Raw genomic sequence first — 14,910 nt, forward strand, 5'->3', positions numbered from 1 at the left:
CCAGAGAGATTTTTTTTAAAGAGGAAAAGGATCCATGTGTACAAAAATATTTATAGCAGCTCTTTTTGTGGTGGAAAAGAATTAGAAATTGATGGAATGCCCAAGAATTGGGTAATGGCTGAACAAATTATGGTATGTGATTGTGATGGAATACTATAGTGCTATAAGAAAGGATGAACAGGATGCTGTCAGAAAAACCTAGCAAGACATTTACAAACTGATGCAAAGTAAAATAAGTGGAACCAGAAGAACATTGTACACAGTAACAGCAACACTATATGTTGATCAACTATGAATGACCTATTCTCTATTCTATATATATGACCTATATTCTGAAAAATACAATGACCCAAAACAATTTCAAAGGACTTGTGATGAAAAATGTGATCTACCTCCAGAGAAAGAACTGATGGAGACTGAATGCAGATGAAACTTTTATTTTTTTACTTTCTTTTTCTTTCTTTTTTTTGGCTTGTGTTTTCTTTCAAAAAACATGACTAATATGGACAAAAGTTTTGCAAGACTATACGTGTATAATCTATATCAAATTGTCTTCTCAAGGAGGGAAGTAAGAAAGATTAGAATTCAAATTTTTTAAAATGAATGTTATAAATTATTTTTATTTGTAATTGGAAAAGTATGTAAATATATTATATATAATGTGTAATATAATATATAAATATGTGTGTCTATATGTATATATATATATATATATGTATATATATATATATATATATATATATATAATGATGGAGAAGGGGAGAGAGGGGGACTCAAGATGGCAGGCAGCAATGTGGTGAGCTTCTCCCCATAAACTCCTCCTAACATCTAGAAAATGTACCAGATCAAATCCTGGTGCAGAAATCCAGAAAACTTCACAGTGAGTCCTTGGTATATCCCAGCTTATCACAGTGAGACAAATAGGGAGATGTGAGACATTAGAGATGGGTCAGAACAGAAGCATGCTTCAGGTTGTGTTTGATAGCACTCAGGAAGGGATTGTGCACCAGGGCAAGGGGAGATCTCAGCTCATACAGGGTACTCCCAGACCCACACTGGGGCACTACAAGAGGGACAGGTGCCAACCAGCAGCTTTGTCCCCTACTTTTTAGTACTAGGTCACAGATCCATAGCAGAGGGAGAAGGAGACCTTCATGTAGTGGTAGCATTCCTGGGTAGGGAGACTGACTAGGCAGCATACAGAGAACAGCAACATATATGTGGCAGAAAGCAGGGTCTCACTTTCAATGTCTAGCCCAGAGTGCAAAGGAATGACAAGAAGACCAAAGGGTAGCCTATAATTCTATCTCTCTGAGCCAACAGTTTTATAGCTAGCTGCTAGGAGTTGGGTCCAGCAGCATCTACTCTTGTTCAGACCCAAACCCAGGTCATAAACTGGTAGAACTCAGCCCAGAGGGGACACAATCAGACTTTGCCTTGAATTAGTCCCCACACTGTCTCTGAGATTCTGGAATAACACAATACTCAATACTCCTAACAAGTAGTGATAGGGAAAATCCAGTCCTTCCCTCCATAACATAAAACCTGAGTCAGGAAGCAGGCTGAAAGAAAGAGGAAATGAAACAAGAACCCCACCATGGCAGTAGGGATGCTCAAGACACAAACACAGACAAGAACTCCAAAACTTCTACAAGTGATATGTACCAGAGCAAAACACAGCTTGGACGCAGGCTCAACTAGAATGCTTGGAAGACATCAAGCAAGAGTTCAAAATTTTTTTTATAAATGGAATGAGAGCACTTGAGGAAAAATTGGAAAAGAAATGAGAGCTATAGAAGAAAGAATGGGAAAAAGGAATTAACAGCTTGGCATAAGAGGAACAAAACTTGGGCCAAGAAGCAAACTCTCTGAAAATCTGAATGAATAAAATACAAGCCAATGACTCTGTGAGGCAACAAGGAATAATAAAACAAAGTCAAATGGCTAGGGAAAAATAGAAGAAAAATGTTAGGTATTTCAGAAAAAACAACTGACCTGGAAAACAGAACAAGGAGAAAAAAAATATTATTGAGTTATCTGAATGTTGTGACCAAGAATAAGAGGCCAGACATTACATTTCAAGACTCTTAAAATAAAACCACCCAGATCTCTTAAGGCCAAAGGGCAAAAGAGAAATAGAAAGAATCCACTGGTCACCTCTTCAAAGAAAATCCCAAATGAAAACTTCCAGAAAAATGAGAGCTGAATTCCAGAACTTCTAGGTCAAAGAAAAAAATATTGTAAGCAGCCAGAAAGAAAGAATTTAAGTATCAAACAGCCACAATTAGGATCACACTATTTAGCAGCCAGTAATATGGAGGGGTGTAGCAGCAAGCACCCCAAGCGTCCTCAGGGAGGCTGCCCATACAGGTTCTTGGATCTGCTTTGATAAAGGAAAGCAACTCAAAATGGGTTAACAAGCTTACTTTAATCAGTCAGATATGTATCGTTTACCTAGTTCAGGGGAAACAGGTCAGCACCCCGAACTTCAAAGTATACAGACAGAATTATCAAGACAGAGAAACAGATCAAGTAGACAGTTTTCCAAACTGTCTAACCATTACATTCATACCAAACAACATCTGGTTTCAAAGCCGGGGGGCTCTGGACAACGGCTTTCCAGAGTTTCATCTGATCAAATCACAGAACACTTCTCAAAGTGAGCCCCAAAACGAAGCTACACATCAGGGCTTATATAACCTTCTCCTGGCTCAGAGAATGTAACAACCTTATTGACTCACTGGCCAATCAAGAAGTATCTACTGAAAAACAAGCCTCCTACCCCAGGCTCCAGGTGCACTTTAGCCTAGGGGCAGGGAAGATCTTTAAAATTTACATTCCCATTACAAGGGGCAGAGCACATGGAATATATTCCAGAAGACAAAGGACATGGTCTTAAAGTAATAATAAGTAACTTTATATAGTGCTTCCTATGTGTGATGCACTGTTGAGCTAAACATTTTACAATTATTATCTCATTTGGTGCTCACAACAGCCCTGGGAAGTAGATGCTATGATTATCCTCATTTTACATGTCAGGAAATGAGGCCAAAAAAGGTTAAGTGACTTGTGCTAGGTCACACAGTCAGTAAGTATTTGAGGCTGGAGTTGAACTCAGGTCTTCTTGAGTCCTCAAGTCTGACGCTCTATACTCTGCCACCTAGCTGCCCCAAGAAGTTGCCTATCAAAAGAAGGTATATGTCACAAGATGTAAAAAAAAGGATTTTTAATGAAATAAAGGAATTTCAAGCATTCCTGATGATAAGAAGAAAGCTACAGAGAAACTTTAAAGTTTGAGCATGGGAGTTAAGAGAAATATAAAAGGAAAATATGAAGGAACAATGATAAAGGACAAGGATAAGCAGAGATGAAATGCTTACATTCAAATACAGGGAGATGATACATGTGTGCCCTCTGAACTTTTGGCTCCTAGAGGGAATGTAAATAGACAGGGTCTGGGAGGGATTCTGTTCTGTCTTGTTGATCTTAAGAAAAGAATGGAAGGAAAGAAGAAGGGGAATACCCTGGGGTGGGGTGGGGAGGGGAAGGAGGGTAGGAGAAATTATCTCATATAATCAAGGTGTACAAGTAGACATCTCTGCAAACAAGGAAGAGAGAGTGGGGGAAATGGTTGGCATTTGAACTTCATACTCATCTAAACTGGTCAAAGAAGGGAAGATACACACACACACACAGAACTGGGGGCAGAAAAATATCGCTCTCAACAGTGGAATAGGAGGGAAAGGCGAGAAGAGGGGAGAAGGAATTAGAGGGAAGGTAGTTTAAGAAATATCACCTACCTTGCAGGGTTATTGTGCGGATCAAAAGAGATAGAAATTGGTCAAGATGGTGGAGTAGAAGCATGACTTCCAAGCATCTCTGGCTTCCACCTTCCCCAATCAATGTAAAAAGGGGACTGTGAACAAACTTTGGAGCTGAAGAACCCACAAAATGACACAGAGAAGCTAACCTCCCACTGAGGACAGCCTGGCAGGCTGGCAGGAATCAACCATCACAGCACTCTGGGAGGTGAGCCCAGGCCAGTTTGAGCCAGAGGTTTTAGCCCCAGGGCAGGTCTGACCAGCCACCAGCAGGAGGGACTCCAGATCAGCAGCAGCTTTGGCTGTTTCCAGAATCATCCAGAACACACAGATGTGAAGGACAAAGCAATAGGTCAGTGCAGTCTGGACTTTGGGACCCAGTAAGAGGGAGTACATAGGCTTTTGCCCCCAGGGCAAGAAGCCACTGAGACACCAGCACAGCCAGCCAGAGCCACGTGGCAGCTTCAGTTCCTGGTCTGCAGAGTGTAGGGGGACCAAGCACCAATCTGAGGGCTAATTGCTCTTGCTTTAACCTGCTTGGATCTGGATTGCAATCTAGGGTGGAGGTCCTGGGGTGTGTGTCCAGCTTGCTAGAGCATGTGGAGGCCTCAGAGAGAGCACCCATATAATACCTCTGGCAGCTGAGAAAACCCCAGAGTTTGGGACAAAAGCTCCCCTGTCTGGTGGCAGAGTCCTACTGTGGCAAAAAGCCCAGGGGTCAAGTGACTGAGGGGTGACATGACCAGGCAAAGGAAACAAAGCAAACAGAAGAATCCAACATTAGACTCCTATTTTGGGGACAAAAAGGAGCAAAGCATGGAACAGGAGGAAGACAATGAAGTCAGAACTCCTGCACCAAAAGCTTCAAAGGAAAATACGAGCTGGTTACAGGCCATAGAGGACCTAAGGAAGCAGATAAGAGAAGTGGAGGAAAAATTGGGAAGAGAAATGAGAGCAATGCAAGAAAATTACAAAATGAGAGTCAACAGCCTGACTGAGGAAAATCACACCTTAAAAAACAGACTAACTCAAATGGCAAAAGAATCTCAAAAAGGCAATGAAGAGAAGAATGTCTTAAAAAGCCAAATTTGCCAGATGGAAAAAGAATCTCAAAAGCTCACTGAGGACAATCATTGCTTCAGAATTAGATTGGAGCAAGTGGAAGCTAATTGACTTTATGAGAAATCAAGATGCTGTTAAACAGATCCAAACAAATGAAAGAATAGAAGGCAATGTGAAATATCTCATGGGAAAAACCACTGACCTGGAAAATAGATCCAGGAGAGAGAATTTAAAAATTATTGGACTACTTAAAAGCCATGATCATAGTAAGAACCTAGAAATCATCCTCCAGGTAGTTCTCAAAGAAAACTGCCCCGATGTTTTAGAACCAGAGGACAAAATAGAGGTTGAAAGAATCCACCAATCACCTCCTGAAAAAGATCCCAAAAAGAAAACTCCTAGGAATATTATAGCTAGGTTCTGAAATTCCCAGATTAAGGAGAGAATATTACAAGCAGCCAGGAAGAAACAATTTGAATATTGTGGAAACACAATGAGGATAACCCAGGATCTGGCAGCTTCTACACTGAGGGATCGAAGGGCTTGGAATATGATATTCCAGAGGTCAAAGGAGCTGGGATTAAAACCAAGAATCACCTACCCAGCAAAACTGAGTATAATGTTTCAGGGGAAAATATGGTCATTCAGTGGAATAGAGGACTTTCAAGCATTCTTGATGAAAAAACTAGAGTTTAATAGAAAATTTGACATTCAGATACAAGAAGCAAGAGAAGGATGAGAAGGTAAACAGGGAAAAGAAATCATAAGGAACTTATCAAAGTTGAACTATTAACATACCTACATGGAAAAACAATAATTGTAACTGATGAAACTTTTCTCAGTATGAAAATAGTTGAAGGGAATAGAAATATATATATATATATATTCTATATATGAGGTTATATGGGCATATGAATACATATGTGAATGTGTGTATATATGTTTACAGGTGTACACGATGGCACAGGACCAATTTAACAGGAAGGGATGATACTTAAAAGGTGAAATTAAGAGGTGAGAGAGGAATATGATGAGAGGAGATGGGGAGAGACAGAATGGGGTAAACTATTTCATATAGAAGAGACAAGGAAAAATGGTTACAATGGAGGGGAAGAATAGGAAGGCAAAAGGGACTGGGTCAAGCTTATTCCCATTTAATTTGGCTTGGGGAGGGAATGAAATACACACTAAATAGGGTATCTCACCCTACAGGAGAGTAGGGGTGAAGGGGATGAGAGGAAAGGCAGGCTCGGGGGGAGGGAAGTTGGAAGCACCCACTTTTGAAAAGGGATGGGATCAAAGTACAGAATAGAACAAGTGGGAGGTGGGATAGGAGGGAGGGAAATATAGTCAGTCTTTTACAATATATCTACTATGTTATTGTTTTGCATTAGACACACACGTACAACCTATACTGAACTGTTTATCTTCCCAGTAAGGATGGGTGACAAGGGAGGAAGGGAATGAATCTGGAATTCAAAGTTTTAAAATCAAATGTTAAATATATATATATATATATATTATATACTATTATTAATATTATTTTACATGTAATTGGGAAAGAAAATATACAGGCACTGGGGCATAGAGATCCACCATGCCCTACTGGAAAAGTTGAAGGGGGTATTTGTTTCTGTGGTATGGGAGACAAGGGAGACCCTGGCATAAGACCACCTAGAATGGTGCGTCTGCATCAAAGAAGGTGCTGTGCTCTATGAGCCAGGCAGAATCGCAGTAGCTCAAAACAAAGGGAAAATGCTCAAATTTAGAGACATCTCTACTGCAAATGGTCACATGGACTATTTGTGCCTAACGTGGGGCAGAGCTTTTCAAGCTCATATTGGTCTCATCAGTTGTAGTTGGACACACTGCACATTGACCCCAGCATAGTGATGTCACTCTGGTCCTCTTCGAGAATGAAGGATAACAATCTATTACCAAATCATCTCTTTCCTGTGGTATGTTGTGCTGTTCTTTTCTTTGTGGAAAGGGGTCACAGGGAAGCAGGAAAGAAACCAGGTACAAGCCTCCTTCTCCCAAGTGCAGGTGCAAAAAAAGGTGTTTTCAAGTCCATGTGTACAAACATCTGCCTGGACAAAGGTGCACATAAAGACACACTCACATCAATGTATGTATACACTAACATTCATGTGTGTAGACATATTTGTGTGTGCACAGTATGTGCCCAATGTGAATGCATAGATAGAAATAGATAACACTAAGACTGTGATACACAATCTATGTACATGCCTATGCAAAAGAGATGTGTGTGTACATTCAAATACACACATGAACACACATGCGCATTGTGTGGGTACATCCACATGTGTCCACATAAAGCAGAGGCATTTATGCTCACATATACAGAATACCCTGAACTTACACAGACATACACATGCACAGAAACGTGCGCGCACACACACACACACACAGATGAAGAAGCCCAATTTGAAGGAGTGGAAACAATTCCCTGGGTGTGAGTGGAGTTTGTTTTGGCTGGAGGATCTGTACCCACTCAGACACAAAGATTCTCTCTTGGGCCACCACTTTCCCTTTCATCTTCATTGACAAAGCTGTGTTTGTTTTTCCTGGGACTGACCAAGCCCCATTTGGTAGAAGAAGCTCACAAGAGTCCCTCTTAGCCATCATACGTCTGCAGTTACAACCTGACAACCTGGAAATCACACGGGATGAGGAGGCAGGAGACCTGGAATCTGGTTCTGGCTCTGGCACTGATGAGTAGTGTAGGGCAAGTGCCTTCAATTTAATTCAACAAATATGTCTTGAGTTGGAAGAGAGAGACCTTGGAACACAGAAAGTCAAAGTCTTGTGCCAAGAGAGAGAAAAAAGAAGAGACTGCATGGCTGCTGCCCTTGGTGATCTGGCCTTCTCTCCTCAACTTTCCCATTGGAAAAATTAGGATGGTTGGATTAGGCAGCATCTAACATCTTTCCCAGCTCTGGTGTTCTGCAATCCAATGCCCTTTGGATGGTCCCTATCAGTTCTGACATTCTAAGTTCCAGAGCTCTTTCTGGCTCTGCTAATCAGTGTTCTGAGGTCCTTCACAGGCTCTGAATTTATATTCTAAGGTCTCTTTCCAGCTCTGACACTCCATGTTCTAAACTCCTTTCTAGGTCGGTCATTTCATGTTCTAAAATCCTTTTCAACTTTAATAGGACCATATTCCAATTCAGTCATGCCATGTTCGAAGGCACCTTCTGGCTCCAACATTCTCTGTTCTAGGGACTCTACCCATTCTGACATTCTGTGAGTCTTTAGAATGCATGAATAGGAGTAAAACAGGTTGTGTTTTTTATTCTTCATTCTCGAAGAAGACCATGACATCAGGAAGATGATACTGTGACATGCCAGTGAATTGGATTTAAGTGAGGCAGGGCTGTGCAAAGTCACTGTCCTCACTTTCTCCTCCAGAGACATCTGGGTCCAGTGGCCATAGGAGATGGTCCCCTATATAACAACACTTGCAGGGGGAATGGGGATGTGGTAAGACAGAGGTTCTATAAGGGACTGGTCCTTCCTTATGTAAGGATTACTGCTGAATCCCCAGTTCCTTTGGAACCTATGTGGAAATACTACAGCAATGACAAAGAGCCCATCATATGTGAGACCCATGGGAGATACAAAGGTAGGCGAGCCACAGTCGGAGACCCTCAGACTCGGGAAGATCTTGAGAGGCCATCTAATCCAAATGATTAAAATGTAAATTAAATTAAATTAAAATAAATAGCATAGAAATTCTCCCCTTCCCCACCCCACATGCTTGACAGGCTTATCCAGCCATTGCTTGGAGATCTCTGATTAGGAAGAACCCACCTCCCCAAAGCATCAGCCCATCCCACTTTGGTTAGTTTTGACTGTGGGGAATTTTTTTCCTCCCATTGAGCTGAAATCTAGCCCTGTTCCACCTCCACCCACTGCTCCTGGCTCTTCCCTCTGGATCTAGGCAGAACAAAATTGATTCCTTTTCCATGTGACAGCCCCTCAAGCAAGCTCCAGGTCTAGGGGTGGGGGTAGGGAAAGACAGTACGTATGCAAAATCATTGCAAAATTACAAAACAGACAGGATGTGACACATAGAGTAAGATATTGTCTACAAAGCACTTTGGAAGGTTAAAGGCAGGAGAGAGTGTTTTGGGCTCAGTGGAAGAAGCATTTGACCAGGGCCTTGAAGAATGAGTAGAATCCCAATAGTTGAAGATATGGGGGAGGGCATTCCGGGCAGAAGGAATTACATTAGCAAAGACACGGGGGTAGGAAAGCTGGCATCACGTTCGGGGCATTGACGAATAGATTATTTTGGCTGGAACATAGAGAATGTATAGAAGGATACCAGTAATGTTAGAGAGATTGGGGCCAGGCGACATAGGGCTTTGAATGCCACGATTAGATATCTTGGCTTCCTGAAGAATGTAATTGGAAACTTCTTAAGCAGAGGCCAGACTTTAGAAAGGTGATTCTGCACGTGATGCTTAGAGCAGATTAGATGGGGTGGAGAATGGAAGATAAATTGGTGAGGAAGCTTTTTCAGCAGTTCAGGAGGGAGGGGATGAGGACCTTGATGATGGACAGGTGGTCGGGGAGTGGCCATGACCATGGAGCAAAAGAAAGCTGAGGCTGAGGGTAGTGGCAAGAGTACTGGATTTGAAGTTGGAGGATCTGGGTTTCAATCCCAGCTTTCCAACTTGTTCCCCAAGCATCTTTAGTAAATCATTTAACCTTCAGGCCCTGCTAAATGGGAGGGAGTTGAACTAGATGGTCCGTAGGGTGCCTTCTGGCTCTATGATTATTTTGGGTGTGAATACTAATAAAGGAAAACAAGGGGCTGATGGTCACCTGAAGAGCAGGTGTCAGAGAGCAGAACCTTCTCTGAGAACAGGTTGGGTTGGGAGGAATCATAGGCACCTGGGGACAGGAAATGGAGGGTTGGGCTGGGGAGGGGAAGACAATCAGACAATCCACTGATTTTGCAATCCTGCCAACCAAGAAACAGACAAACCAAGCTAATTACTATCTCCAGACCTGGAGGTGGTTTCCAACCTGGAGCCAAAAGTAACCAGAGATACCTCACCAATCGATGAATGAGTCAAGGGCATCAGCTGATGAGTCAAAAGAACATACAAAGGAGGGAAGGAACAAACATGAGAAGTCTTAGTAAATGCCCCCTCCCCACACCTGGAGGATCTTGCAACACCTCTTGCTCACAGAAGCAAGGATTCTCACCTTTGGGAAAGTGCTTGTCAGCAGGAAGGCTTCTCCCAATACTCAAGGGCTTTGGAGGAGGCCCACTCCACAGCTGGATGTAGAGTTGGGAATGGAAGGGAACTTTAGGATGGCAGAATGAAAGAGGGGAAGTGTCAGCCAAGTCTGGCCCACCCTTTCTGGGGGCTTGTCATACCTCCTTTTGCCTAGCAGGAAGAGGCCTCATAAAGGGCCTGTCAGCAAGAATGATTTCCTCAATCCCTAAGGACTGGAGCCCTCCCTATTATAACTCTCAAACAGGCAGTTCTCTGCACTCCCTTTTCCCCTACAAGGCTGGTTAGAGGCTTTTCCACTATCCCCACTTTTTGGGAGGGATGGAGACCCTGTTTCTCAATAAGTCAATAATACCAGCTCAGCTACATTGACTCACTGTTGGCCAGAATATCTTCTCTGGATCTCATGTTCCTCCACCATAAAACTAAAAGGCTGGCTTGGATGAAGATTTGGGGGAACGGGGTCCAAATCCTGATTCTTCTGCTTAATCTATGTGTGACCCTGGGTCTCCATCTTCTCCTGTGTAAAATAAGGGCATTAGAATAGTCATGGTCTTCTGGGGTCATTTCTGAGTGTAGCCTTGTCCTCCTCTGCCTAAGCTGGACATGAAATTGGATCAAGCAATCAGGTTGTAGAGAGGCATGTTCTTATGGTTCGAGACAGATCAAGTCAACCAGCATTTATTAAGTAAGAAGAGGCATGACATGTATTTATGTAAATAAAAAAGAATAAATGAAAAAATAAGTATAAGGTTATTAGGGCTGTGGCATACAATTGTGATGGAATAGTATTTTACTGTAAGAAACAAGTGTGATGATTTCAGAGAAACTTGGGAAGACTTATATGAACTGATGCAAAGTGAAGTGAACAGAACCAGGAGAACACTGTACGCAGTAACAACAATATTGTATAATGATCAACTATGACTTAGTTATTATTGGCAATACAAAGCTCCAAGACAATCTTGAAGGACCCATAATGGAAAATGCTACTCACCTCACCTCCAGAGAATGAACTGATGGAGTCTGGAGGCAGATCAAAGCATACTTTTTTACTTTATTTTTCTTGGATTTTTTTTGTCTGTGTTTTCTTTTGCAACATGGCTAATATGGAAATATATTTTGCAAGATTGCACATGAGTAACCTGTATAAGTTGCTTCCTGTCTCAGGGAAAAGAGAAAGGGAGAGAGTAGAGAGATTTGGAACTTGAAATTTTTTTTTAAGTGAAGGATAAAAATTAATTTTACATGTAATTGGAAAAAATAAAATATGAAAATTTAGGAAAAAATAAAATTAATGCCTTCCCTCTTAAAAGACAAAACAAAACAAGATCATTAGAACAGAAAGAGGTTCAAGAAAGGATTCATGTAGAAGGTAGTACCTGAGTTGAATTTTGAAGAAAGAGAGGAATTCTATGAGTCAGAAGTGAAGAGAAAGTATATTCCAGGCATGGGCAGAGATGAGAGATGGTGTGCTACCTTTAAAGAGCAGAAAGTCAGCTTGGCTTGACCATAGTATGAGCAGGGGAGACATAAGGCTGGAAAGATAGATTGGGGCTTCTAAGAAGTGGTGAAGATGCAACTGGAACCCAATGGGCAGTATAAATGGGTAGTCTTAGAATATTCTCCTCTCTTATACATATTGAGAAATTAAGGTGCAGAGTGGATGAGTAAATAGTTTGGCAGTGGCAAGCCCAAGCTTTCCAATCTTTAGCCTACCTGTGAGACAGGTCATGCAAGGGTCCCTATCCCCACTTTACAGATGAGGAAACATATTAGTTAATTAATATATTTAGAAAGGTCAAGTTAAAAGCAGAAAAGTACAGCAGAAAGAACTAGAGTCTGAAGGCCTGGGTTTGAATTCTGCCTCTGACACCTACCACCTGTGTGACCTGGAGCAAGGTCCTTTAACCTCTCTGGGCCTCAGTTTCCTCATTAATAAATGAGGGGTTTGGACTAGAGGACCTCTGAGATTCCTTACAGCTCTACCATAGACCTACAATCCTCATCCCTTCCAGCACACTCAAGGCCACACAGTTCTTGTGTGTCTATGTCAGGATTCAAATGGATTTCCGTCACTCATTCCAGGTTCATCACTCCCTTAACACAATGATACATCTGCCAAACCACTCTCCTTACCTAGCTCAAACCCAGTGAAAAATAGATCAGTGTGAGATGGGGAAAGAATGTCACAGCACTCTGTCAAAGAAGGTGGGGGGTTTGGGGTGGCTGCTCTTCTGTTTTATCTCAATGATCTTGGTCAGGTCCCTGTAACTACTATGGGCCTTGGTTTTCCGAATCTACAAAATGGGCATGGTCGACTCCATGGATTAATGGCCAAGGCACTGGGCTGGGAGTCCGGAAGACCTGAATTCAAGTACCTATAACAGTGCCATAGAAAGGTGAATGATGGGGGTGGTCTGGAAGTGTTCATGGACATCACCTTCTGTAATTCCTGCTCTACTCAGACCATCACGTCCACCTCCTTCCTTGGAAGCACTTTCCACTAGACCCTTACTGTGAGATGTTGGGAAAGCCATTTCATTTCACTGTGCTTCCGTTTCTTCATCTGTAAAATGAGGGGATTGGAACTGATGGCCTTGAAGGTCCTTTCTAGCTATGAACTTATATCCTAGAAGCAAAAGGTTTTGTTTTCCAAATGACCTTGTGGTTTCAATCCTAGGAGAGGAGGTAAGGTTTGTGGTCTGGCAGTAAAAATGGCCTACGGTCTCCACCATGCAACTTCCTGGGGGCTCCAGTCTCCTGACCCCCCTGGATCCCAGAGGTTGGCGAGAAGAGAATCTAGAATTCCATCTCTTCTCTCAGAGAGGTATTTCATCAGTTACCCAACTGTTCTGAAATGTGCTTTCAGCAAAATTGTGAAAGGCCCAGGAAAGCAGAGGCAAAGGGTGAGTTTGGCAATCCCTTCTACCTCCCCCTCTCCTTCCACTCTCCCCCTGCCTCCCCAGTGCTAGGGAGGAGGAAATGGAATGGGGTCACCAATGAGCTCTAAGGTGGCTACAGGATGTGCCTAAGGGGAAAGGGAATGTCTGTGTTTGGACTGATGTGAACATGCTTGCACATCTCTACCCAAAGAGGCGTAAAGGTGTGCATACTCAACAACCCTTCCAAATGGATAGGAAGGGAGGAAGTGAAACAGAAAGAGAAGCAGACAGACATACAAAGAGATAGACAAAGAGAGAGAGAGAGACAGAGAGAGAGACAGAGAGACAGAGAGAGACAGAGAGACAGAGAGACAGAGAGAGACAGAGAGAGAGAAAGTTAGGTCCTGATTAATGGGAATAATGAATCTTCTGAAATGGTCACAAGTATTCAAATTCTCTTTATTTCTCTATTTGAAGTTCTAATTACATAAAATATGGTAACTGGTTCCAGTCCAATGGAAATTTGCAGTATGAATTTGAGTAATGAGATCCCTTTAACCCAGGTCTTCTGCCTTTTAAGTCCAACATTCTTCCCATGATACCTCATTGCCTCTCAAACACCAAGAAATTAAAAATTAAAAGAATTTAAGAAGTGAATGGGTTTCTGAGGCCTAGGTCTTCTTGGGGGCTCAACTCGAGCAACTGCATTGCCTGATTCCTTCCTACAAATGGGATGCCAGACTTCCTGGGCATGGAAGTGTTGGTCTTGATTTTAAAGAGTAGATTGCATTCATGCTTTTGCGAGCAGTTGCTGGCAAATATTGATGCCCTATATACCCTTACCCCTGCAAGGTTCTCCCCAGTCTTCTAGCTTTGCCAGGTTGCTGGGATTAGAGGTAGGAGATATGGATTTAAGTCCTGCCTCGGACCTTAAGGATCATAATGGCTAGAAGAACCTCAGAGGCCGTCTAGTCTGATGTCCTCATTTTCCAAACTGGGGAAACTGACACCCAAAGAGGTGAGGTGAGCTGATCCATGGTACATGGGTAGTGGCTGTTAAAGGCAAGATTTGAATCCAGGTTCCCTGACTCCAGAGTCAACTCTTTCTAGAGGTCAAAAACTAGTTACTTCTTTCCGAAACTCAGTTTTATCATCTGTCAAAAGAGCAAGAATAACATCATCACTACCTGCTTTAGGGGGTTGTTGTGGGGAAAGTACTTTGAAAAGCTTAAAGTTCTTTAGAAATGAGAGTGATCATCAGGATCTTGCAGCTCTGACTCCTCACCAAAGGATGGTCCCATTGGAACTATCACTTGAACATGAGTAGATGGGCCAGGCCTAGAGTCAGGAAGACCTGGGTTCAAATCCAGCCCCAGACACTGACTAGTTGTGTGACCCTGGGCAAGTCATTTCATTCTGTTTGCCTCAGTTTCCTCATCTATAGAATGAGCTGGAGAAGGAAATGGTGAACCACTCCTGTATCTTTGCCCAGAAAACCGAGAATGTCAGTCACAACTGGTCTGACTGAAATGCGGGAATTACAACAAAGAGTAGACAAAGACATAATCCTCACTTTGGCACTCCCAGATTTTTGTTGCCACACCCATACAATTCTAAGAAGAGAGAGCTGGGAAGCCTTTCTCAGAGCCCATAACCATTCACCGAATGGTTCCCCTCAGGCAAGATGGCAGCGACTAGCTCGCCGGAATGTGGAATTGGCAAGACCAAGGCTTAAATCCTGCTTCATCACTTGATGGCAAAGTTTTTGATCTCCTATTTTCTCATCTGTAAAATGGGGATGATGCTATCCATTATACCTACCTCACAGGGTGGTTGTGAGGATATCCTGGAGATGGGATAGATGAGTTG

This window comes from Petaurus breviceps, unplaced genomic scaffold, assembly GCF_028583685.1.
Source record: "Petaurus breviceps papuanus isolate PSGF00001 unplaced genomic scaffold, PetGlider_PUasm1.0 174, whole genome shotgun sequence".
NCBI lineage: Eukaryota > Metazoa > Chordata > Mammalia > Diprotodontia > Petauridae > Petaurus > Petaurus breviceps.